The following is a 27137-nucleotide window of genomic DNA, read 5'->3' as shown; positions in this document are numbered from 1 at the left end:
ACGTGCCACGGAGCAGCTGCGCCCGTGAGCCATGGACGCTGAGCCTGCGCGTCCGGAGCCTGTGCTCCGCAATGGGAGAGGCCACAACAGTGAGAGGCCCATGTACCGCCAAAAAAAAAAGGAAAAAGAAAAATTTAATGCATGTTACAGATGGTGCTGGCTTTTGCCAAAAGGGTATTTTCTCCCAACATGTGTCATAGTTGTAGGTCCAATACAATGATTTGGGAAGTCCTGAAGATCAATACAGATCTATGTTTCTAGCCCCTCTCCAAGAAATCTGTATGAGCTTAATGAAAGCTAGCCAATGGCTTCAAAAAATGTGACTTCCTTTCCCTTTGAAGTCAGTAAGCATTTCTTGAGCATCTACCGTATGCACAGGAAGCTGAAGTAGTACATGTAGAATTTGGAGACCACTAAACTTTCTGGGGAACTCTCAGAATGGCCTCTTTACCCTCATGCACTGACCCCACTACCTCTTTCTGACTTCTTTAACCACTAGGACTCTGCTTAGTTCAGGGGGGCCAACAGACTCCCCGGCCCTTTCCTTCTATTCATGCCGGGTAAATTTCAGCAGCAGCAGAACTCTGGATGAAAGAGGCCAACTGAGCCTAGAAGACTCAGAGTCCCTTTGAGCCTGTGGGAAATACCTGACTTTTGAAGCATCTATGACAAAGTGTTTTCTACTTATTACTCCAATCTCCAGGAAGGGAGAGAAAAGGTTAGAGACAGGGAGTCCTGTTCCCTACCTCCCCTTCACAGCAGCCCTTTGGGTGCAAAGAAAGGCATGGTTCTCCTAAACTTCCATAATCTGTAAGGAGGTAACTCCTGATACAAAAACACTACCTCACTCCTATCCCACACCAGCCTAGTATGATGGGGAGTGGGAAAAGGAGGTCACTATTGAGAAAGGAGGAAGGGCTGCTGAGTAAGGTGAGATTCCTTCTGTGCTGTCATCTTCTTTGTTTGTATTGCTATCAAAGCTCCACCCTGGGGCTTCCCTGGGCCACAACTGTGAGAGGCCCACGTACTGCAAAAAAAAAAAAAAAAAAAAGCTCCACCCTGTGCTGGAGAAGTTCTTATAGCCTATCAGACAGGGTAATAGGGAATAGTCTGGATACCAAGGAGAAGCAGAGAAATTCTATTGTAACAGGTCACCCACAGCCAAAACAAATTATTCCCTCCAACTCCACTGGAAACCAGAGCCCAAACCAGTGAGCAGCTACCAGGGCTCCCTGTGCAGCTCTGGAAAAACACACAAAGCATACAGCTGCTCACCATTAACTGATGAGCTGATAATGAACACCCTGTATGTAGACTTTGGGCACAATATGTGACTTGATTTGTGAAAACAATGTCTGCCAGCAGCCTCTTTGGTTCTGAGGGACCCCAGCTGGGACTGGGATGGGGCCAGAGGCAAAGGAAGACTAAAGAAGACCACTGGCTTCCTTGAAACCCAGTCAGGGGAGAAGTCAGGGAGAGGAAGGAATGGGAGCAAGAGAGGAGACAAATAATGGAGAGGAAAGAAGGGAAGGACAAAGGAGAAAAAAAAATAAGCAACACATTTTTCAGAGGGCCCCAGACAAGGTCTTTGATGTCACGGAGCTTGCCATCCCTCCAACACTCCCACTCCCCACTCACATTCACTGCACCTTTATTCTTGTTCCTCCTACCCTACTCTCTCTCCATACTCCTTTTTGGGGGTAACCAAACCCACATATCTACAAACAGAAAGACATGTCGAATTCCTTTTTGCTTAAAAGCTAGCTGTCACCTACCTTTTAGTGGCTGACAAAGAGGCCACATTACAAGTAGCTCTCTTTTGCTGCCAAATCTCTTGCCGCCATGCTACTCTCTGTAATTGTGTCACTCAGTTCTCTTGGGTGAGCCAGGAAAGCTGAAGGGTTCCTTTTCTAAGAGTCTCCTCTGTGCTCATCTCCTGGTACAGCAGGGCTGACTGTCTTTGGTATCCTTCCACCTGTCCTTTCAGCACCATTGTCCTCCTTGACCCTGATTCCCTCTATCCGGCCTCCTGGCTCAAGGTCCCTCTACTAGATTCCTTATCCTAATTCCTCAGGGACCTGCTTTCCCTTCTGCCAAAGAGCCAATGAACTCCACTGAAGGTGTTAAATGTAGTTGGTGGCTTAATGTGTCACTCTTCCCTTGTATGATTGTTGCATTTTCATAAGGGTTAAACCAAAGGAATAGCCCTCATATGGCAGAATCATAAGCATGATGGTAGATAAGGAAATTTGGGGACAGGAGACCTCCTTATTCTTCTTCTGCGAAAGGCTGATCTTGGACATGAGGATAGCACTATCAGGTCACCAGGGATATTTCCCCAAACTGAAACATTGCCCTGTAGTTTTCTGATATTGGTCAGAGGGAAGAGAGGGCAGAGCCAATGGAGGTGAGTTTTACTTCTTGACCTGTTGCTCAAATTCTCAAGAGTGCTTACGTTCAGGAGTTCCACATAATGGCTGTCTCCCGCCATGGGATTTACTCAGCTGAATAAATTTTCCAAAGCTGTATTAACGACAAGGCCAACCACAGAAAAGCTAGATTATCTCGGACCCAGGGTTACTCCCCAGAATCACGCATAAACCATGGTTATTTCCAAGCTATGCTCTTGATTCAACCCACAGACTAGCTGGGCAAAGCAAGGTGATTTGCAGGCTGATCAACATTCACAGAGATAAAGAGAGAGAATTCAAGTCAAGTCCACTCTGGTTTACCCCTGGGCTAGTCATATGGGCCTGCCTCTGCACTTTTTGGCCACACATCTCCTGTGCCACTTGTTCCACTGAGTTCTGAGCCAGGGCAGAAAGGCAAGTATATCACTTCTTCCAAGTGAGATGGCAGAGTTCCAAGTGCAGGAAGGAAGCAATCTTATCAGACTTGTGGCCCATTGATAAAACCACAGAAGGAAATCACTGAATTTCAAATTCAGAAAGAAAAGTCTTGGATAAAACTAGGAATTAATTGCCTAGGGAGTTTCCACTTTAAAGTCATTTTTTCCACATCAATAAAAAAAGCTTTTTATCAAAGCTAGGGTAATGGTCTTAGAGCCAAAGTGCTGTCTGCCTGTTTAGAGCTGTTTATAAGGTCTTCAGTATAAACTAGTCCCTTCCACCAAAATAGCCATTCTTTTCTCCACCCCACTTCCTTTTTTAGATCCATCAGGCCTTTTCCTAGAGGCGCTGGGTTCTTCTCTCAGATACTCTCTGAGGATTCCCAGTACTTAATTTAGGTTTCACAATAGAGCAAACTACCAGATGAGGCAAGGAGACTGGCTGTACCACATATCAAAAGAAATTATGGAATTGTTTTCATGTAAATATGTTCATGCAAAGGATTATCTATTACCCATCTGAGTCTGTCTAGACTATATTACTCCATTTCAAGGTCCTTTTTAACACTAGACTTTGGGAATTCTCTGTAGTGTTTTGGTTTTGTTAGTTAGCTAGCTTGTTTGTTTTTGTATTCAATGATATTTGTCTTTAACAACACTCAGGAAGAGACCAGATACACTGAGGAGAGTGGCCTGGCGTAAAGGATGAGGTGGGTATACACTGAGGCCAGAGAGACTTTTCAGATAGACACACAATTGAAAGGAACTTTTGTGCTAAGCAATGATCTTTAGCCTTCCTTGCTAACTTAAGCTGAATTCCTAAGGGACAGCGGCCTAAAAGCCTTTTCAAGAATGAAGGATACAATAAACAACTAAGTTTTTCCCAAGTTTGGGAAACAATGCAGTATAGCGAGTTATGTCTGTTTTATAAATTCATTTTTAAATAGTTTTATCGAGATAATTTACATACCATGCAAGTGAATCATTTAAGGTATACAATTCAGTGGCTTTTAGTATATATCCACAGAGTTGTACAACCATCAACACTATCTAATTCTAGAATATTTTCATCACCCCAAAAAGAAACTTTCTATCCATTAGCAGTCATTCCCCATTCCCTCCAAATCCTTCTCACTATCTTTGGGCAACCAACCACTAATCTATGTTCTGTCTCTCAGATGACCTATTCTGGACACTTCATATAAATGGATTCATACAATACTTTTAACAGCTTTATTGAGGTATAATTGACATACAAAGAACAACACATATTTAGTATGTACAATTTAATGAGTTTAGACATAAGCAAACATCCATGATGACGTCCCCACAATCAAGGTAATAGACATACCCAACAACTCCCAGAGTTTCCTTGTGTTCCTTTGGGTTTGTTTGTTTGTTTGCTTTAGTGTGTGTGTGGTAAGAACACTTAACATGAGATCAGCCCTCTTAACAAATTTTGTAGTGCACGATACCATATGGTTACTACAGCAGATGTCTAGAACTTATTCATTTAGCACACATAGCTGAAACTTTATAGCCAGTGAACAACAACTCCCCATTTCTCCACCATCCACCCCCTGGCAACCACTACTGTATTTTCTGCTTCTACAAGTTTGACTTTTTATATACCTCATATAAGTGGAATCATGCAGTATTTGTCCTTCTATGACTGGTTTATTTCATTTAGCCTAACATCCTCCAGGTTCATTCACATTGTCACAAGTGGCAGGATTTCCTTCTTTTTTAAGGCTGAATCATATTCATATATATGAATATATGAATCATATTCATATATATGAATATATGAATCATATTCATATATTCATATATATATATATACAATGTATGTATATATATATATAAGTCCCTTAGTAATCATATGTAATCAATGTATGTATACATACATTGTAGTAATCAATGTATGTATATATATATATAAGTCCCTTAGCTGAATCATATTCATATATATGAATATATGAATCATATTCATATATATGAATATATGAATCATATTCATATATTCATATATATATATATATATATATATATACAATGTATGTATATATATATATAAGTCCCTTAGTAAATTCACTTAAAAAATAAACTAGGGTTTTCCTGGATCACTGTTTTATTTCCCACATTTCTTCCCAACACCTAACATAGTTAGACAATCTGCCTCCTGCTATTTATTGCTTTTAAGCTGCTGCCTCCTTTTCAGGGACACACTAACACCTCTGGCCACCAATGATTTTTTGCAGTGGATGACAGGCCCTACTTTTGGTATCTTGAGGTCAAGCTTACCCAAGACACTGGACGTCTTCACTGTCCTCTCTGCTCGCCAACTAAAAACTGTCTACAATTCAACCTTGAACTGTAAACAAACAAACAAGAAAAAAAATATAGCACCCCCATTCCTCTACCCAAATGACTGAACAACTAAAGAAGTACATACCAACCTCCAGCTAAGCTGATGGCTGACACCACAATGGTTCTAGCTCCTCTCAGACATTAATCAAATCAGACATTTCAGCACCTTGAATCACCTCATGAAAATATCTTGCCCTACTTTCATTGATATCTCTTCCACAAGATGGTATCTTCTTCAAAGAAAACAGACAGGGCTTCCCTGGTGGCGCAGTGGTTGGGAGTCCGCCTGCCGAGGCAGGGGACACGGGTTCGTGCCCCGGTCCGGGAAGATCCCACATGCCGCGGAGCGGCTGGCCCCGTGAGCCATGGCCGCTGAGCCTGCGCGTCCGGAGCCTGTGCTCCGCAACGGGAGAGGCCACAACAGTGAGAGGCCCGCGTACCGCAAAAAAAAAAAAAAAAAAAAGAAAGAAAAGAAAAGAAAAGAAAACAGGGAACCATCCACGGTGACCATCTAAACTACCAGTGTTAAATGAAAAGGTTTACAGGGGCTCAGCAGGTAATCTGATGAGTAAAGCCACCCAAGTGTAGGATGTGCTGAAAGCTTTGGGAAACTGGAAAGCAAGTACAAGTATAATGTGTAACCTGGCCCCAGCTGACTTTGCCATGCAGGATTGAAGTTCCCATGTTGCCAGATATTTTTTTTAAAAGAAGCTGGAAAGTGGAAATTTTATGTGAAAAATTTCTTTTTAAATACTGGCAATAAATTTGATATTTTAGAAAACACTGTGCAGGTCAAACAAAACATGTGTGCTGGCTGGATCTAGCCCATGGGCCACCAGTTTACAATCTCTGCTCAAAACACTACTTAATTCTTTCTCCTACATTCCCTGTCATTGGCAGCACCAAGCTAGGATCCCATTGCTGCCCACATTCTTAAGTCTTTGTCCTTCAGACTGTTAGCCTTTTATTAAAAAACACTTTTCTTCTAGCTCTTTCTTCTCTGTGTGCACACTCAGCTGTATCCATCCTTAAAGAGTAACTTAATACACTAATGAAGAGCATGAACTTTCACTGGAGTCAGTGAAATCTGTGTTCAATCCTAGCTCTGCCAACTACTAGCTATGTATCTTTGGGCAAGTTACTTTACCTCTCTGAGCCTCAGTTTCCTCATCACTAAAATGGGTATCATAATCTCTAGTTCACAGGCTTGTTCTGAAGCAATATATTTAAAGAACCTGGAACAAAATAGATGCTTAATACACATTATGGGTCATCCTTCATCCTTACTTTTTCAGTAACAGAATCTAACATTTGACACACTTAACCGCATCTCTTTTCCCCCTTTTAACATCAACTTCTTGTAGCAGCACTGTTTATACTCACGTTGTGAAATTCACAAGCCCCAACATTTATCTGGACCCTGTCCACTGTCATTTGAGACCCCTGATCCCAACCCTAAGCTCCATCCCAAACGATGTGTAATTTTTTTCATTGTTAAATCTAAATGACAGTTTGTTTTCATGCTTGTCAATCTCTCTGAAGCCTCTGATAGAACAAACCTCATATACCCTCCCAAGCTCTTTGTTTGTTTTTTTTAAAATTTTTATTAGCGTATAGTTGATTTATAATGTTGTGTTAGTTTCTGCTATACAGCAAAGTGTATCCGTTATACATGTACATATAGCCAATTTTTTTAGATTCTTTTCCCATATAGGTCATTACAGAGTACTGAGAAGAGTTCCCTGTGCTATACAGTAGGTCCTTATTAGTTATCTATTTTATATATAGTAATGTGCATTTCTCAATCCCAGTCTCCCAATTTATCCCCCCCCCTCACTTTCCCCCCTGCCTATCAAGCTCTTTGAATGGGCTTCCAGGATAACAGTCATCAGACATCTTGGACTACCCAATGATCTCTATCTATTCAATTTTGTATCATACAGCTCTCTTGCTTTTGTCTTTATCCCTTAAGACCTAGATGGAATTCATTTGGTCACATGGAGTCTATTTCACAAAGGGTAGAAAGTGTAGAAGAGTTTCATCTAACTCCATTTGCAAGCAAGCAAACTCTGGCAGGATGATATACCATCAACTCAAGATAAACATCAAAATGAAAAGAGGGTGTTATACCTGGGAGAAGATCCCAGAGGCCATATGGATCTCTCCACCTTTAATTAAGATGGCTCCATTTACTATATTGGTGTCGGTGGTCACCTCTCCAGCTTACCAAGTGATCATTAAAGGTGGTGGCTAGGAAGCCATGAGTCATATTCCAGTCTTCAGATCCCTTTTACATTGCAGCTAGTTATTTCCACTTTCTCTCTTAAAGGAATGGGTGCAGTCTGCACGTTTGGCTCTGAAGGCTAGACCAGAAGAGAATATTCAAAGGTATGTTGGGCTTCATTAAGAATCTAGACTCTCAAGATGTCTGCTCTGAAGAGGACAACACTGTGGGGATGTAAAGTACTGGTATGTTTGTATCAAAAGAAGTCACATTGATCACTTTATGGTTACACCTCATTGTGAAGGCACACCTGTTTCAGGTTCCCTGCAGGCACATCTCACTCCCACCTCTGAACTTTTTCCAAAGCAATATATTCTCCCTGGAATACTTTTCCTTCAGGCAGTCAAATGGTCTTTCCCATCATTTAAACAGCTTCTGAAATCCCATCAATCCTCCAGTCTTCTAAGATAGATTGGCCAACGGACAGGTTTTTTGGTTCAGCCTGGACATGAAATACACACAACTATTTTCCCTTCCCTGATCATGTACTTAGCCCTCATTGCCTCACCTATACTAAAGTACATTTACCTTTTCTTTACATTGGTAGGATTTGTTCTGGCCAAAGATTGAACAGAGAGTAATGTCTGCTGTACAAACGAATAGCTCATAAATCTGAAACTCAGAATTCTACCCATAATGCTATTGTACAATGCATTAATTTAGTAGCTTAAGTAAAATCCTCGGTTTTGGTTACAGATATTAGGGTATAAAAGTGTTGACAGAGGCTAGGTCCCTGTTGTGAAATACAAATGCAAAATGTAAATGCATATATGTAAATTAGAATGCAGTAATATTTACTAATGATCTTGATGAAGGTAGAAAAACACAGTAAAAATTAATAATATATTACATCTAACAATATAGGTGAAGCTAGGGCTCACATATTGATCATTGGTGTTTTTCTCTGTCATATACATTAAATAGAGAGTAGCAAAGTAGTTCAATGAGAAGTCTATTCTGTAGACCACTAAGTAAAATTAGGTCGTTAAACTGCTTTCTGAGAAAGTAGAAGTTAGAGGAGAAGAAGACAGGGAGGAGAGGTAGCGGTGATTTCTTGCGACCCCTACTCCACCACACCTCCAGGGTGATTCGTGCCCTTCCATGGAGCCTAGCAGCCCTTATGTCAAGGGAATGCCTATGGCATCTTGCATCATCACAGCATGGTTGTGAGACTTGTTGAAAACAAAAGTGAGCGCCAGAAGAACTGGGTGAATATCAGCATATTATGAGAATTGGGAAGAAAACATTAATTGCTTATATGCTATATCTTGAGAGGCCCAGAAAGCCTGAAGGGTCCCATATTGCTGTTTAATGCCTACCATTTGAGAGTTACTTATTTTTAACAAGTTCCCCTTCGAAATGTATATTTATTTTGGGAAATAAACACATTAAGCCAGATATCATTCACATCTTAAGTCAAGTTAATTTAATCAGAATGCTTCCTCACTACCACATAGATGGTCTCCACCGTGGACAAAATGGGCGATTGGCTCCAGCCATTGTCAGAGAGAAGATTAATTTCAGAATGTAGGGGCACTGCTTAAGTGTGGGGAGGAATTCATGAATCTGTCCCCAGGCCCTCTTTTAAAATGCCAAAACTCGTGGGAAAGGATAACCAACACAGTTTGTCATTGGTTTATCTGATCTGCTTTGCTCCTAGCAGCAATGAGGAGGGCTTAGCGTAAAGACTGCAAGATGGAGAGGAGAGAGAGGAAAGAGATGATCTTTTTGTATCTGGCCCCCACATCCAACCTAAGGACTTCATGTGGTCAATGCTTGATAATGGGCTGTTGACTTGAAAGTAGGGAAAGGCAGAAGGAGGAAGGCAACAATTGTTTGTCCTTAATGCCTCCCTCCCATCAGTGACAATTTAAGTTCCAGCAGAATAGTCCTGGAGGTTCCCAAGACTCTTAGGAACTTGAGAATATAGGTTCAGCAGGTGGGACGGAGCCTTGGCACACTTTAATATTACAGGGGTGCCACAAAGCTGGCTGCAGAGCTGTGTCTGCAGCACAGGGAAAAGCCCGGCCAGACACAGGACCTAATGGTGGACTTTCAGGTTCTATGACAGGCCAGTGTGAGAACAATTTCTAGGTGGAGAGGACTTCATGGTTATTCTAAGATCAAACCACAAAGGTAAGCACCTGCCTCTCAGTTTGTCTCTGGTGATTCTCCAACCTTTACATTCTTCCTTTTATATGCGAATCTGCGTCTCCAACACACAGGGGCCCAAATTTGAGTTCCCATTGAATGAGTTCACAGTTTGTTTCAGAGTCAAAGACTGCCGTCCCACCTGCTTAAGGTGTTCCTCCCCCTGATGTTACTGGGTGAAAAGTCAGTAAGGTTGCAGACAATGAAGGAAAGGGAAGGAAGGAGCAGGAAAAGAAAAAAGGAAGCAGGAGAAAGGAAGCAGCTAATTGTGCCTAAGGAGCTATTGGTTCTAACACACACGCATACTCGCAAATCCATAAAAGAAGGAATCAACCAAACCACCTCCACTACCTGGACCACCTAAACAAGGATGAAATCAAGGCCAAAGAATTTAAGGTATTGCTGGAAATGGAAGAGTCATACTTAAGGTGGTCTTCACAGCCTAGTCTGAGATCGTGAACTACAGAAAGCACAGCGATATACATTCATTCATGCAGATATGGCATATCTCCTTCATACACACACAGACTCTCACTCAGTATATGCATAGATACAGCTGCATACCAAGACTACTGCACTCATACAGATACAGAGAGAGATACATTTCACCAAATACCAAAATATACATCTATATACCCAGGTAAGTACATGGATACAAAGTCAGATACGGACACCTGGAAAATCTAAACATGGAGATATACACAAGAATACACAACTGCAAATAAGATATCTATGTAAAATGGAATCGATTTTACATAGATATGTAAGCCTCCTACTACCATTTATCAGGAGTCTACTATGTCCCCGGCACTTTATATATGTTGGCTCCTTAATCCTCACAAACACTCCTCCAAGAGGGGTATTATTAATCTCATTTTACAATTGAGGAACTAAAACTTAGAGGAGATTGTAACTTGCCAAGAGTCAGGCAGTTAGTGTGGCTTATAGTAGAGCAGGAACTCAAACAAGGTCATGCTACCTGAAAGGCTGCAAGTCTCCAACACCCTTATGCTGCAGCCTCTCCTGACAGCTCAGAGGCAACCACAAACAGACACACATCCATTTACAGGTACTCACGCTCCCTGGCAAAGAATGTGATTAGCATACTTCAGGGTCTGTTATCATCATAATCATTTGTTTGAACTAAACAATGTGGAATTCCTTTGGGTCATTAGTACCCGTCAGTAAATTATCACGTGTTTAAATTACCTCTGGAGTACTTAAATTTAAACACTCTAGCATCTTGGTCCAGGGCCAGCCAATATTTTAAAATAATAACACTATAATTAAAGCTTAGGGTAAGCTTAGGATCTCATTCAAGTTAACAAAAGATTACTCTTCACAGTAGAATTAAAAACAAGATTCTAATTAATGAATGTGCTAATTGTTCTTCCTTTTTGCAATCAGCATGGCAATTTCATCTGAGAAGACACTGCAAAACACGAACACAAAACCCCCAGCTGATGCCCTGGTTGGATGCATGGCCCAGGGAGCTGTCTCATCTCCTTGTGCTGTCCTGGGCAACTGTGGGCACTCTGTGATGTCCAACATGGGCCTAGAGTAGGGTCCTCAACTGTGAATCCACACCATCAAGTTTTAGAGAGCTTTATCTCCAGGATAGGGAAACTAGTTTTTCTAGTTTGCCCAAGACAGTCCAGTTTACTCCTATGGACTTGATTCAGCAAAGAGCACTCTAAAGAATGTCTCCATTTGGCTGATAACTTATGTAGGGACCCTACTTCAGATCATTCATGGAGCCATGAATCTTTCTAGCAGGGGAGGAGAATAGGAAGTGCTGTAGACTATTGACTTTCTCCTTGAGCCTCCTACTAGCATTGGTATTTGTGCCACAGTGTGGATTTCCTGTCACCACTCCCTACTTCGTGCAATAATAACCACATACAGCCCCAGTTACTAGGGGCTTCCTTCTCCGCCAGCACAGCCCAAATTATAGTGTTTCCTGAGAACTAGAGCCTTTTCTTTCTTCATGGTACATATAAATTTTAGCACCCTGAAACCGTGGTGATAGTGCTAAGGAATGGGCATGGGTACAGCTTTGAAAAAATAGTTCCTCAGTGCTTCACAGTTCTGTCTGGCCTGAAATTGGAAGATGATAAGCCGATATAACATATAGACTCTTCAGAGGAAAGAAAAGATTTGGAGAAAATTCCTAGCAAAGTATTCAGGGGAAGAAGATTGGAACCGCTAAACCAAAACACACGGGATGTGTCAACGGAGAGCAATCCTGCCTGAACAAGCAAGGAGTTGACTGTTCTCCTGGACTTCTTTCAAGTCTAACTTCTAAGGACTTTTCTCCTGAAGAGACTGAAAGGAGAACAATGGGGGTCAAACTGCAAAACATATAGCCAGCAAAAGCAAATCTTTTTCATGAGATCCTTGAAAGACACTGAGAAACAGTAACAACTTAGATCCCTACAACTTCCTTTTGAAAAGCTTGCTCATGGCTCCAGAATTTTCTATCGAATTCTCTTGACATTCGTATAGCATAGGCATGCAGAAATAGAGGAAATTTCCCTGGGTCTCACAAGCCAGTGCCAGAGCCAGAGTCAGAACTCATCTTTCCTGACTTCAAGCTTAGGAGAGTTTTAATGTTTTAATTAAACTCTGTGCCTATGGTAAGATTACATTAGTATAGTGGCTACATAAAAGGACTCTTGAGCTTGCCAAGGTTTGAATCCTAGCTCTACCACTTATCGGCTGTGTGACCTTGGGCAAGATCCTTCACCTGTCTGTGTCTCAGTTTCTTCATCTATAAAATGTGATAATAGTAGCACCTCCTTCAGAAGTTGTTGGGAGGATTATATGTTACATATGAAACCCGTAGAGCAAAGCTTGACACATAGCAAGCACTCAATAAATGTTAGCTGTTATATATAAGATAGGTTTGAGAAACCATTTGGGGTCCTTTCCTAAGCAAGTGGTTGGATAGTCACACATAAATAAAACTGATAATATCCATCAAATGATCAACCCAGGTTTGGGGTAACCAAAGTGGATCAGATTAACTGTGAGACAATCAATTTGATGATTGGTCTCTTGATACAATCAGAGTTCAGGCATTCTGCCGAACCACATGTTTCTGAGCTCTTTAGTCACCAAGAAAGGAGTCTCCATTATCTGGATATGTCGCAGGTTCCTTTCTAGAGACTTAAACAGGAAGGGAGTCTTCTTTAAAAGGTTTTTGGGGACCCAGGAATGAAACTTACCCTGAGCTAAATTGCAGGGAAAAAAAAAACATGTTGGGAAGGACATGATGTGACTGAGTTTTCCTCCTGGAGATTTTAAAGTATATGATGTTTTACACTCAGTTCTAATGCTTATTTCCCAAGGAGCAGGTTGGAGAGACAGGACAGTGTATAAGGACCACTCTCTCTTTCCTCCCCAATCCTTGCCAGAGAACCCAGGTCTGGCAGCTTTGGGCTGTGTGGGCCTATCGCAGATGCAGTTGGGTGGTGGGTGGTATGCTGGAGTGTACTTGCACCACCCTCAAGGGCCATTTGTGTTCATTGCTTTCCAATTCCACATTTAGTGACGTCATGCTGTTAGCTTACAATCAATCATGGTGGGAGTATTTTCACCATGGAAATTGGCAAACACTACAAATCGGGGCTCCCCCACCCCCCGCCACAGAGCCAGTTGTTAAGCATTTACCAGCACATCTCTGGGCAGGACTAACTGTCATTGCGTCAGATACAGCTCCCTTCTGTGCTCAGGTAAGGTGGGACCCTTTCAGCTCTTGGCAAGTGTCAAGAGCCTTTTACCAACTGAAGAGCTTCACTGGGCTAGGACTAGACTGCTTTGGTTCAATTTCTCATTTTAGGTTTGTTTGCTGTGGCTGTCCTAACAACATATTCCCAAGGGGCACTGGATTACCCAGCCTCCTCAAACATAAGAGGTCTCAGCCCATCAGAGAGGAATTTGAGGCCCAAGATGCTGGACACTGCTGTAAAGAGAAAATCCAAAGGAAGGTAAATGGTAGGAAACTGAATACAACGAAGGAACAGTAACTAGCCTGCTTTCAAGTTTCCAACCATCATTCTGGGGAGTGAGATCGATTCTATTATTAAAGAAAGAAGGGGATTGTACACAAAGCCAGGAACCAATTTGAAATTTAATGACCAAAACAGAGAGAATTGGGTTAAAGCCAATTTATAGAACCAATGAAACGGAGGGAAGTTGAAACAATACAGGCACAGAACAAACAGGCTTTAGGCCACGTGTAAATCTAGGCAAATACAAAACACATGGTGTAGTCTCAGCACACAGGCCTTGCTCTCTGCCTCTCCCTCCCCCATACTCCTTCCCTTAAACTTGGTCAGTGACATATTGATAGGACCGGAAGAACAGAAAGTTAGCTATTGATACTCTAAGGTCAACATCCAATTCTATCTCTGGCACTCCCACAGAATCCTCAAGTATGAGTGCTAGAAGAATATTGTCTACTGTAGTCCCCTCCTGTAACAACTTTGGAAACTGAGGCCCAGAAAAGTGAATTTCCCAAAGTCTCCAAGCTAGTTAGTGGCAGATCTGAGCCAAAAGCTCGGGACAAGTGTGTTCTTATAAGCCACAAGTCAAATGTTTCTTAAGGGTTTCCTCCTGTAACTGTCCCTGTAAAGATGGAGTATGTTCTTATCAAGTTGGGAAGACCCTGATCTTCTGGTTATTGCTCCTAGCTTTCCTATTATAGCCCAAAGTCTATAGTTCTTTCTCCAGATCACAGAAGTATATACAAATTGAACTCACATGCAGACCAGAAATCTTGGCTTTAAAAAATTATTGATAGCAAATGCTTGACACAGGAGCATCTGTGAACAAGGTGAAATTCTATCCATGTGTAGGGGGAAAGCATGGGTGGGGTGGCTTTTCTGTATTCATATAAGAAAAAGCTTCTACCTCCTGGTGGTACTTTTTCTGTCTGAAAAAACAATATTGGTTCAAAATGACTGAGTACTTGAGATATAATTTACCTCTGGATGTAGAATTCTATTACTGAGGCCTTCCTCTTTGCTCTTCCATTTCCCAGTTGCCAAGGTAGTCCCAGTGACTACCTTGAGGCAGCAAATCCTTTTGTACAGAAAACCAACATGTCTGCAGAAAGTTCCTCCAAGGACACATTTAAGGTCACTCCAACCATTTTGACTTATACAATTACTTTATCTACCAACTCACCATGATGCCACGTTTCAGCAGTTAGCTGACCATTGTTATCCTTGGGATTCTTTGACTTGAGGATTTTCCTGGGTTTCAACATCACAGGGTCAACTTGCAGATATCAGTTTGCAATTCTACTGCTGTAAGGAAGGAGGAAAGGGAATAAAGAGCGATGAACAGCTATGTGCGGACAAGATACAGATTGCCTGCAGCCTGGAGAATCATACTCTTTCCACAAGACTCAGAACAAGGGAGAGTCCTGGATCTGCTGGAGGAGAGAGAGCTAATGTTTGTTGAAAGCCTCCCACGTGACAGGGAAGTTAACTTGGAATCTTCCCCCAAAGTCCATGCACTACCAGAAAACTGAGGCTAATAGAGGTCAAGTTACTCAGGTAGAAAGTAGCAGAAACAGAGTGAGACTCCAGGTCCTTTGGATTTCAAAGTTCATGATCTTTCCATAAGATCTGCCTCCATAAAGGGAGGGAGGAACATCTGAGCTGAGTCCTAACCAAACTCTTGTCACAGCGCTTCTTGAAGAAAGGGATCTTCCTCGCTGTGTTTATAGGCTCATTTGCTCAAGTCTGGGTTTGGCAGCCGCCAGCCTAGAAACGGCATCAAAGGCAGCGGGAGATGGAGGCATCAGCCCTCCAGGTGGAGAACCCAGGCTGAACCCCTTGGCCTTGCTTTGGAGCGTTCCCACCTGCTAACATTTTACCTAGGACAGATGAATAGCTCCTTGCAGATCTGACTGTCTTCACTGTACCTCCCTGACATAAAGACCATTTGCCTCAGAAAAAAATTCTAATTATTCAGGCAACAGAGTGGGCAGTTAAGTCTTGTGCAAACTCTTGCTCACACCTGTGGAAAGGGAAATAAGCAAAAAATCATTTCACCTGCCTGTGGGTTTCTTTGCTGAGAGCACCAAATCTTGGCATTCACTCATGCAACCTACAAATAATGAGCTCCTAATATGTGCCAATTATTGTGTTAATCTCAGGGGATATGAAGACAAAAGGCATGCTCCCTTCCTTCAAGGAACTCCTAGCTCTTAGTAAAACTGCAAGCTCTGAGAGGCAGTCTGGTTTGATGGCCAATAGCATGGACCCTAGAATCCAACTGTCAGGCTTAAGTCCTGACTCTACCACTTACTATTTGTGTAGCCTTGGGCAGGTGACTTAACTTTTCTGTTCCTCAGTTTCCTCATCTCTGAAGTAAGGGTCGGTAAGATTAGTTAGCCCAGGTAAAGCCCTTATAACAACACCCAACAATTGTAAATCCTCCATAAATATCTATTATCATTACCACTACAAGCCAAAGCAAATTCTTCCAAAGCCTGCCATATCAGAATGAGTGTATTCAGTGAATGAGGTAACTTTAGCTATCTAGAAAAATCAGTCTCAATGTGTGGATAGAAATAGAAGCCAGAGGTGGGGTGGGGAGGTGGTGGTCTTCAAATGAGAGGAAAATGTATCTCCTTATCCAGTTTATTTTGAGAATGTGTGCCAATTAAAAGCAGGTAGTACTATTGACATTTTATAAACAATTAATTACCCTAACAGCCTCAGATATGTGGAGAATTTCCTTAAAACAACACAGCTTGGGCCGGACACTTCCCTTCTGTGGGCCTTTATTTCTCCATCTGTGGGTTAAGAGGGTTTGAGTGAACTGATTACTAAAGGCCTTTCAGGTTCTGACACTCAACATTTCTCCTATTCTCAATGCTCAGTTGTTATTCCTGGAGAAATAAAAACATAAAAGCTTTGTTGGAAAGTTCCAGAAAAGTTTATTAGAAAATTTCCTGTTGTGATAAGCTACATGGCTAGGGAAGAAAATTCTGATATAGCAACCATTGATCACTGATCAAAATATATGACGTTATTATAATTATATACCAGAATCATATGCAGTATGTAAACATTTGAAGAAACTTTAAATTAGATCATCTAGACCAGGGTTCTCAACCTTGACACTATTGGTGTTTTAGGCCGATATTCTTTGCTTGGAGGGTGAGGCTGTCCTGTGCATTGTAGGATACTGAGCAACATCCTTGGCCTCTGCCCATTAGATCCCAGTAGCCACCCCCATCCCCAGTTGTGACAACCAAAAATGTCTTCGGACATTGCCACATGTCCCCTAGGGATAGGATTGCCAGATTGAGAAAATGTACTTTATCTGGCAACACTACTTGGTGAGGGGGGCAAAGTCCCCAGATGAGAACCATCAAAGTTCTAGCCTCTTGCTACTCAAAGTTCAGCACGGGCATCACTTTGGAACTTGTCAGAAAAGCAGAACCTCAGGCCTCAACCCAGACGTACTGAATCATAAAGGGCAGGTATTTTAATAATTTCCCCAAGTGATTTTGTATGTATATTAAAGTTTGAGAAACCCTGATTTAGTCTTAACCATGTATACATATATCTGATTTACTGGTGATGCTTTAAAAAAACTATAGATACTCACCATGATATACTCTAATTCAGTAGGTCAGGGGTGTACAGCCCTAGAATTAGTATTTTTAATTCCCACTGGTGCTTCTGCCCAGTGAGTCTAAGATGCAGCAAGATTTAGGAAACGTTAATCTAGTTAGTCCAACCCCCTCATTTCACAAATGAAGCTGAGGCCCAAATGAGGCAAGTGATTTTCTAAGGTCACAACTCAGTTGAAGAACCATTGTTAAGCTGCAGAATTAGACCCCGAGCCCACTGACTCCTCAACTAGCATTCCTCTTCTTTTCCACTACTTCTTCCACTGTCATTAATGTTGTCCGCCAAAAGTTGACTCTTCCCAAGAGAAGACAAACGAAGCAGAAGTGTTGCAAAATCAGTGTTCATCAATAGATGAATGGATAGAGAAATTGTGATGTGCGCACGTGCGTGCGTGCGCGCGCGCGCACACACACACACACACACAGTGGAATATTACTTGGCCATAAAAATGAATGAAATTTTGCCCTTTGTAGGATGGACCTGGAGTGTATTGTGCTAGTAAAATAAGTCAGACAGAGAAAAACAAATACCATATGATTTCACTTATATGTGAAATCTACAAACCAAACCAAACAGAAACAGACTCATAGATACAGAGAAGGAACCAGTGGTTGCCAGCGGGGAGTGGGGTAGGGGGGCAGATGAAGTAGGTGAAGGGGATTAAAAGGTAAAAACTTCCGTTCATACAATTAATAAGCCATGAGGATGTAAGTTACAGCACAGGGAATATGGTCAATAATATTGCAACAACTTTGTATGGTGATGGATGGTAACTAGACTTATTGTTGTGATCATGGACATATATACACTACTAAACGTAAGGTAGATAGCTAGTGGGAAGCAGCCGCATAGCACAGGGAGATCAGCTCGGTGCTTTGTGACCGCCTGGAGGGGTGGGATAGGGAGGGTGGGAGGGGGGGAGACGCAAGAGGGAAGAGATATGGGAACATAGGTATATGTATAACTGATTCACTTTGTTATAAGGCGGAAGCTAACACACCATTGTAAAGCAATTATACCCCAATAAAGATGTTAAAAAATATATTGAATCACTACGTTGTGCACCTAAAACTAATATAATATTGTATGTTAGTTTTAACCGACAAAAAACTTTAAAATAATTTTAAAGAATTTTTTTTTAATTTTTAAAAAGCAAAATCAAATAGACTGTCGCTACTCCAAAAATGTTAGGAGTTACTGGCCTTGAAGACAGAGGGCACCCTGGTAGGAATGCTGATTCTGGTCCCTATCATCAGCTGTAAGAAACGTTGCAATTAAAAGCAGGCTGACCTAAGGGAAATCCATATCTCAACTCAGTTCAGCAGAGAATATCGCAGAGGCTAATAGATTCAGGTGCATTTTGAAATGAAATGAGCAAGCAGAGAACATCTTAAACAGTATGACAATGAGCCTGGATTCTACTTTAGGTCAGTTACAGCACTGAAAATCCACATAACTGGCCAGTGCTACTAGCAGGCTACCATCCCTGAGAAGGAAACTCTCTACATCTCAAGATGTACAAGTATACCTTCTGAGTAGGAATATGTAGGCTTGGCACAAGGTACCATGGGAGCCGACAGTCATCAGAAGAATTTAAGAAACACCTCACTTCCCAGTTTGTATTAGAATACTCTAGGATGAATAAGAATGAAGCAGTCTCTTGCTGGGTTTGGGGACTCCCAAAAGTCACTGAAATTGGTGAAAAAAAAACCCCAGCGCACACCAGTATATTCTTGACCGAAGGCCAGGGCTGGAGAATATACTGCCTCCAGAAATCAGCTTGAATTCTAATGTCTTCATATTCCAGAAAGAATGCAACATTCACTGATTAGAAGGAGAAATCTGGGAAGGGCAAGGCATGAAGCAATCTTTGCAGGCTGCCCAGCCCACTGTAATCCACATAGCCCAGGGCAGAAGCAGATGGATCAAATTTACCTTTATAGTTAAAATGATCTGTTAGGATTTATGAGTAATGTCTTTAACACCAGTTGATTATTGGGTTGTCTTAGAAAAACAGAAAAAAAAGCTCGTTTGTAACAGCTTATGCTTGCCAATTTCCCCATCTGGAATCAATCAACAAGTCATGTAATGTTTTGAGTGCCTACTATGTTCCCCGTGCTGTGCTGGGCATGATAGAAAATATAGGGTAAAAAAGATAGGATATCATCCTCATTCTTAAAGAACTTACAGATAAATTCTATACACAAAGGACAGTTACGCATTAAGCAGCGTGCATTCAGAGGTCAGAAAAAGAAACGGAGTTACCTGAGAAGACTTCATGGAAAAGGTGGAACTGGAGTGAGACTGTATAGGAAGTTGTGCCTTTATGCCTTCCCACATCATAAACCATTTCTAAAACAAGTAGTAATCTATATGAGATCATTGGTTTAAAATATAATGTCCAATCACCTATTTGGGATTTATTGATATATAGCTTTTTTCAAATGTTATGACATCCATTCAACAAATATTTATTGGCCCCATTGTTCTAGGAGCTGAACATATACCAGTAAACAAGGCAAGAAAGTCCCTGCTTTCCTGAAGAGTCCATTCTAATGGGGAAAGAGACAATAAGCATATATTCAAATAATTATGAAACAGGATGAGAAGATAGACAGTGACAGAGGGTCTGACTTTATATAGGGAGAGCCAGGGAAGATCCCTCTGAGGAGGTGACATCATTAAAAAATCAGCACGAAAACTATTGTAGATACTATTAATAATACAGGCTATTATTAATAGTGTCTAAAAGAGACATTATTATATAGACACTATTATAGAGGAAGAGGTCAGGTGGATACCTGGGGGGAAAGTATAGACTTGTTTCCCTGGTCACTCTTGCCTTGTGTGGGCATCAGTAAGCCTTTGTAATATCCTGCTCCCAAACTATACCTGTTGCCATTCGAGATGGCTGATTCCATCTGCTCCACTAATCCAGTGCACCTGCTTCTGTGCTAAAAAAAAAAAATGTTCCATCACTCCTTTGAGCTGATGGATTCTTGTTACCAGCGAACACACTGGAAATTTTGGTGAGAGTTGGGTGATCATTTTAACTAATGTCAACTTTAGAGTAATGCTAGAAGACGTAAGTGGCTTAGTTTTGACCCAGGCAGTTTCATAACCACTGGATTCTTTATTTCTGCCAATCATTTAATAATCAGAACTAAAACTATTTTAGACACTACTATTAATCCAACTGTATTATTAGACTGACAATCCCTTTTATGAAAACAACTGGAAAATGTTTCTTAAACTGAAACTCAAAAAAGCCTTCTAACTTCTGTTTTGATCTTGATAGTTTATTTTTAAGAGCACATTATATGTACTTTATACTGTGAGTCTTATGAAGGCTTCAGACCAAAAACAGTAAAATTCTGGACGGACCTAAATGCCTTCCTTCCCCTCCGTCTCTCCAATTCTTTTCCATGCCAAATCCTCATAACTCCATGAAGGCTGCTCAACCAGCCTCATATAAGGTTTTCCTCCTCAATAGACTATCCCAAGGTAGGGGCTACATCTTGCACTTCATGCCACTCTACTGTACCTAACAGAATGCTTTGCCCTCAGGTACTTTATAAATACTTATTTTTTGATCAACTAAATGTAAGGACTAATTGAGGTAAGCTTGGACAGAAGTCATAGTACTATAGAAACTCTTTCCAAGTTCTTTGTTGGTAAGTTCAGTGATATACTCTCTGACAACTCAAGTCCTAGGGATAAAGGGAATGACTGACCCCATCAAAAAGGGTAGCTTATTGGTCAGACACTGAGTCACCGTATGGCAATCTATCTGCCCAGGAAACCAAGTCATCTCTTACATACACAGGTCACTGAAGAAACATTTGACTTTCTCTCCTTCTGGGAAATGCAGAGGCACTCATTTGGGAAATGGAATAATCATTCCAATATCCTATCTCTAACACAGGAGTCAGTGTATTCCTAACTCTTTGGATCAGTGTCTAGCATGACTTGGGCATTTCATATAGAGCTATTATTAATCATGAATGGAGAAAAACTTTCACTTAGGCTGATGGAAGAGGGTATAGAGGTTGATGGACAGTGGCAGGAGACGGTTTGAAAGAACAGATTAGGTAATTGATAGGCTATGTGGATAAGGCATATGTTAAGTGATATGCTTCTAATATGGGGCCTGGGAGAATGCTGACGTCTTCCTTTACCTTAAGCACTGCCATCAGTTGTCAACCCTAACGCTAAAGGGCCAGCAGAGCATGCATCTCTTCTCAAGTTACTACCATCACCTCCAATGTTGGCCTCCAAGAAGGCTGCATTTAATGACACCTCTTCCATCCTTCTGTTTATTGGTTTGAAAGTTAAGCTTGTTTAGTTCTCATTGATTTGTTGTGGGGTTGTCAGGTGTGATTTATCAGTAGCTTGTTCATGGTGACCTTAAAAATACAACCATGTTATAGCAGCCATGCCATTTTCTTAGTATCAGAGAAATGAGTCAATTGACCTAGTCATGCTCTTTTACAACTTACTAAATGCATGCGGTGCTGAACGCTTTCTGTTTGCTTCTGTTTCATCAGAACTTGGTAACATATTAGCTATATATGAATTAATCAACATTTAGCCTTGGAAGTTAATTTGAACATTTTAGTTAGTCAAAATATCCATAACCACATTTCTCCAACAGGTTGGTGTTTGCTGTGGAGTCCACTAGCCTCTTCCTGCTCTTGGAGAAGGCTGGAGCTCACTTGAGGGTTGGAGGTTTATAATTTCTTTCCCTTCTGCAGCTGTCCTCATGTTTGTAAGGGAAGGGAACCATGAGAAGTATGATCACTGACTCAATATTACCAGCATTGCCTCCTGTACCACGAACTTCTAGGTACCCTGGTCAAGGGTAGTTACCGCTGACAATGTAGGGATCGTGGAGAGACTCATGATCACACCATTAATTCTACACTGAAAACTGTGGATGGCCCTTCTGGAAAACCGCAGCCTGTGGATCATGGTGCTGCTCAAATCATCATCCCTACAAGCACTGATACCACCAAGGTTGTAGGCAAGGTCATTCCTCAGCTAAATGGGAATCTCATTGGCCTCTGTGTCTCTACCCCTAACATGTCTCTCATAGACATAGACAAATATGATGACATCAGCACCGGACAGCCCCTTGAAGGACATCCTGGCCTACACAGAGGATCAGGCTGTTTCCTGTGAGTTTAACAGTGACACCTACTCCTCTATCTTTGTTGCTTGGGCCAGCATGGCCCTCAGTGACCATGTTGTCAAGCTCTTACTGGTATGACAATAAATTTTGCTATAAGAGCCACATTGTGGACTTCACGTTTCACGTGGGCTCTACGGAGTAAGAGCCCTGAACCAGTACTCCCAACAATAGCACAAGAGGAAGAGAGAGGCCTTAGTTCTTGGGAGTCCTGTCTCAAATCTACCCCTCAGTACACTGAGAATCTTCATCCTCAACATGATTCCAATCCCATGTTCATTAGAAGGAGAATACCATCAATATAATACCCTATACCTGGCAAAGGAAAGTATAGGATGGTTTGCTATGAGTAAAACTTTGAAGCCAACTGTCAGTCAAAAAGTATGAGACATTGCAAATAATAGCTTTAGTGCAGACACCATTTGGACATGGAGTAGAAGTGGGCCTTAACTCACGGCCTCTAGGCATGGCTGTTCAGATCCTGTGGAATATATTGAGATACTGTCCTCTTTCCTTCTTTACGTCATTCTATGCCATATTTTTTTCCTCTACTGACCTATTCATAGGGGTTAAAGCTGGCTGTACGTGTCTCTTTAGCCACTAGCACCCCTGCAGCTGTGACATCATGAGTGTCACCTTTTAACCGAAGAGACCATGATATATGTCACAACGTGCAAAACCTAGTTACTCTAACACACTTAACAGAGGCAATTGGCCCCTTGAGGTGGAGGGAGGATGTTTCCCATGTGGACTCTCTATGCTATAGGGAGGCTTTTTGCATGTGTGTGTATAGAGAGGCAGGGGACTTCCTGTGGGTTCCAAGGGTGGTCTTGAGGTCTGGGAACCCTCAGGTCATATTTCTGTCCGTGGTTTTATTTGTGCGTCCATTAAGAAGAGATCTGAGTATGACCTAAGAATAGCTGTTCCTCAGCCCCTCACCAGGCATCGGCTCTGCGGGAGGTCTATAGCCAAGCACAAAATCTCTTTGCCAAGTTGGAGTTTAGGAGATCTTGCGAGTATAAAATGGGAGCCCAAAGAAATGTGGGTCTCATATTAGAGGTTTTGGAGTTAGTCACCCAGGCTATGAGCTCTGTGGGTCATGAAGAAGATCCTTAAGTCCTCGAATAACTCCCCGTTGAATTATGTCACCAGGCTCTATTTTGGGCGGTTAAGCATGTGCCTGTCTCTCTGTGTCTCTGTCTCTGTCTCTGTCTGTCTCTGTCTCTCTCTCTTTCTCTCATGTTGGGGGAAATGCTCGTTTAAAAATATATAGCTAGAACAAGAAGGGAGTAAGTGGGAGTGCTGGAAGCTTGGGAGAGAGCCAGAAAATGTAAGTTTGGGCTGATGAGGTCAAAACTACCAACTCTGGGAAGGGCTGGCTCAGAGCTTGTTTGCTTGCTCTCTGTACTCAGTGTGAGGGCTTAGGACAGGGAGCATCTATCAAACCCAAGGAGGCATAGAACCACAAATGCCCTTATATTTGTCTCTTCAGGATGAAGTTGAAAATTTGTTGAGCGGGAAACAGCTTGGTGCGTAGAAAGAAGTAATTTGGGACTCCTCTTACAGAAGAAGAAAAGACCTGGGTAAGCTATGGGCTCCTGCTGGCCTGAACTGCAAGTATCTTTGGGCTTTTAGCACTGTGAAAGGGGGGAGCTCCTGGCAGGGGAGCGAGGGAAAGGAGTGGAGATCATATGTTGTTAATTAGAAAAGAAGGAATGAGAAGAATGCCACGCTTTAGCTTAAGCTCTCCTTGTAGGTTGACGACAAGCCACATATAAAGTTTAAGATGGGTATTTTTGAACTCATCCTTCTGCCCCACTGGAGCAGCTCCAGCTGTATGGTAAAGAAACAGATGTGGCGAAAGAACAGAATGTTTCAGGCTTTGGGTTTCGAAGGGCCAAATAGAAGTGGAGATCTGGTCCTTTGGTCTTCTGAACACTGAAGACTGAAAGGTTTGTGGCTCTCTGGGGCTGTATTTCTCAGCCTGAGTAAGGGCCCTGTTTTTTCAGGTGTGACTATAGGACAGGAAAAAAAAAAAGAGAGAACTCAGGTTGATTAGGCCCTGTGAGGGGAGAATATGGGCTTTCTCAGGTATGAAGGCAGAGATAAGTGGCCATTCCTGGGTCTGCCAAGAATCCTTGGGTAGCTCACTGAAATTGCCACTCAAGATTCCCAAATGGGACAATCTGCAAGTCTCGAAACAGAGAGAAGGTATTTCCCTGTATTGAAGGCTGCTAGATTCCTAGATCTCCTCTGGATAGAAGGAAGAGGGAAGACGCTTGACTGGGTACGCCTTTAACTGGGGAGAATATAAGGAATTTTAATGACTTCCTGTGTAAAGTCTTCAGGGGCCTTGTGTAGCCAGTATAAACAGGAGGCATTTCAGTTGATTGGATTTATGTTTCTGAAATCAGGAAACAGGCCAACATGGGCCTCTGTTTAACTCCGTTCCATGGGATTTTAAGTTGGAATGCAAGGAGATGCCGCCTCAGATTTCATCCTACAATCAGTGGCTACTCGGTCTACTTGGTTTTTATCTCAGCTACTTAAAAATATGTATGTGGGGCTTCCCTGGTGGCGCAGTGGTTGGGAGTCCGCCTGCCGATGCAGGAGACACGGGTTCATGCCCCGATCCGGGAAGATCCCACATGCCGCGGAGCGGCTGCGCCCGTGAGCCATGGCTGCTGAGCCTGCGCGTCCGGAGCCTGTGCTCCACAACGGGAGAGGCCACAATAGTGAGAGGCCCGCGTACCGCAAAAAAAAAAAAAAAAAAATATGTATGTGTGTGGGTGTGTGGGTACGTATGTGTATATGTATTTACAAACTATCTATCAATCTATATAGTTGCCTCCATTCTCAGGGAGGTTGGGAACTGTAAGAGGGTCTAGCTTCCATGGTTGGAATGACTGAGTCACAAAACGATCTCCTTCAAGCCTGAGATAATATTTCTGTAAGGTGCAAATGGTCTTGAACATCCATTTCAGAAGATCCCTTGTGTAAGAAGCACAAAGGGCATTCAGGAGATTCTGTACTCCATTTGCTGGCCAGATCTCTAGAGTTCAGGCCACTTTATCTCACACTCATTTCTACCTTGTCTTGTGCAAAGAATTTGACACTTAAAGTTAGCTCTGGATTCCATGTCGGGCTTTGCCACCAGCTAGCTGTATAAACTAAACAATTCACTAAATAATGAATTGATTGATTGAATGCTTACTTACTACGTCAGCCCTATGCTAAGTGCCTTACACAGATGATCACATTTCATCCTCCCAATAACCCTAGGAGGTAGAAACTATTATTATCCTCAGTTGAGGAGGATATTGTTCCTCTGTTGAGAAAACTGAAGTTCAGCGATTAACTCAAGGTCAATAGCTAATCAGCGGAAAGTCCAAATTAGAATCCAGAACTATCTCCAAAGCCCATGTTCCTGAATACTATGGTAGACTTCTTCCACCCCCATACACACTGTACTCTTTGTGTCCTGGGTCCTTGTAAAATAGGAGTAATACCTTGATTAATACCTTGTCTGCCTTTTTACAAGGATGTTTCAAGGATAAAATGAGAGGTTAGCTATTCCATTCCATGACCATTTATTGAGTGTTATGGGTGAGGCGTTGTTCTAGGGTTTGGGTATTCAAAAGTAAATAAGATGTGGTTCCTTCACTCCAGGAGATTATTATCTGATATGAAACTGCCTTGAAAAGCATAAAGCATTATACAAGTGCCAGTTTCCTATGGTACAGTTTTATTGCATGTACAGCGAAGGGAAACTAATAGCCGTAGGTACAGAACAAGCTAGGGTAAAAATCCCACATGGCTTTCAGCTGCTCCCTGCAAAACTTGGCAACTAGCTGTTGCCAATCCCCATTGAGAACGAAAGGAGAGGAAACAGGCAATAATTTGAAATATGACCATAATGTAATTTGACTGCTGCTTTTTCACAAGCATATTAGGACGTGCACATCCAAAAGAGTGGTGTTCCCTTCAGACTAGCACCTTGGGAGGCTAAATCCCTATACATTTAGTGCAGTGATGTTGCCGTTGCTCAAAACGTTTTTTGGAACTCCTCTTTAGTAATTGAGTTCAGAGCCTGCGGTACATTCTTTTCAATATCCTCAGTGGTGATAAATCTTTGTCCTTTGAGGGTGGGTTTGATTTTAGCGAACAGCCGAAAGTCACACAGAGCCAAGGCTAGAGAATAAGGTGGGTGATCAAGCTCAGTGATAGAGTTTTTAATTAAAAAACAACCCACTCCCTCTCTTCGCCATTCCTTTCCCCAACTTACTTCATTCTACCTGCCCCTCTCTCCCCCTTGCCTGCCCTTCCTTCCAAGTATAACTGTGAACCATTGAGACCATTTTTCTTGCGTGGTTCATAACCTAGCGCAAACAGAGATTAAATGACCTCTGCCAAGGTCACAAGTTTAGGTAAGAAGTGAGCTAGGACTAAACCCTATGTCTCCTGCAAATCATAGCATGAAAAACTTCAGCTAACAGAGAAACTTGATGATGACAAAGGGGTCTAATTAATGGAAATGCATGAGCACAGGGCCATAGGTTCTCCATTGCTAAAGGTCTTTCCAAATCCCTCACAGAGAACGTAAATATAATGCTGCTTGATGGCAGCAGGAATGCCCTG

The 27137-nt window shown here is 42.0% G+C and overlaps 1 pseudogene; it reads left to right on the top strand.

Moving 5' to 3' along the window:
* The first annotated feature begins 873 nt into the window (after nt 1–873).
* On the top strand, nt 874–22644 carry LOC137216604 (glyceraldehyde-3-phosphate dehydrogenase-like; annotated as a pseudogene).
* Nucleotides 22645–27137: the final 4493 nt, after the last annotated feature.

This window comes from Pseudorca crassidens, chromosome X (assembly GCF_039906515.1).
Source record: "Pseudorca crassidens isolate mPseCra1 chromosome X, mPseCra1.hap1, whole genome shotgun sequence".
NCBI classification, from domain to species: domain Eukaryota; kingdom Metazoa; phylum Chordata; class Mammalia; order Artiodactyla; family Delphinidae; genus Pseudorca; species Pseudorca crassidens.
Note: the sequence above shows the minus strand (reverse complement) of the source record. Positions and strands in the feature narration are given on the sequence as shown.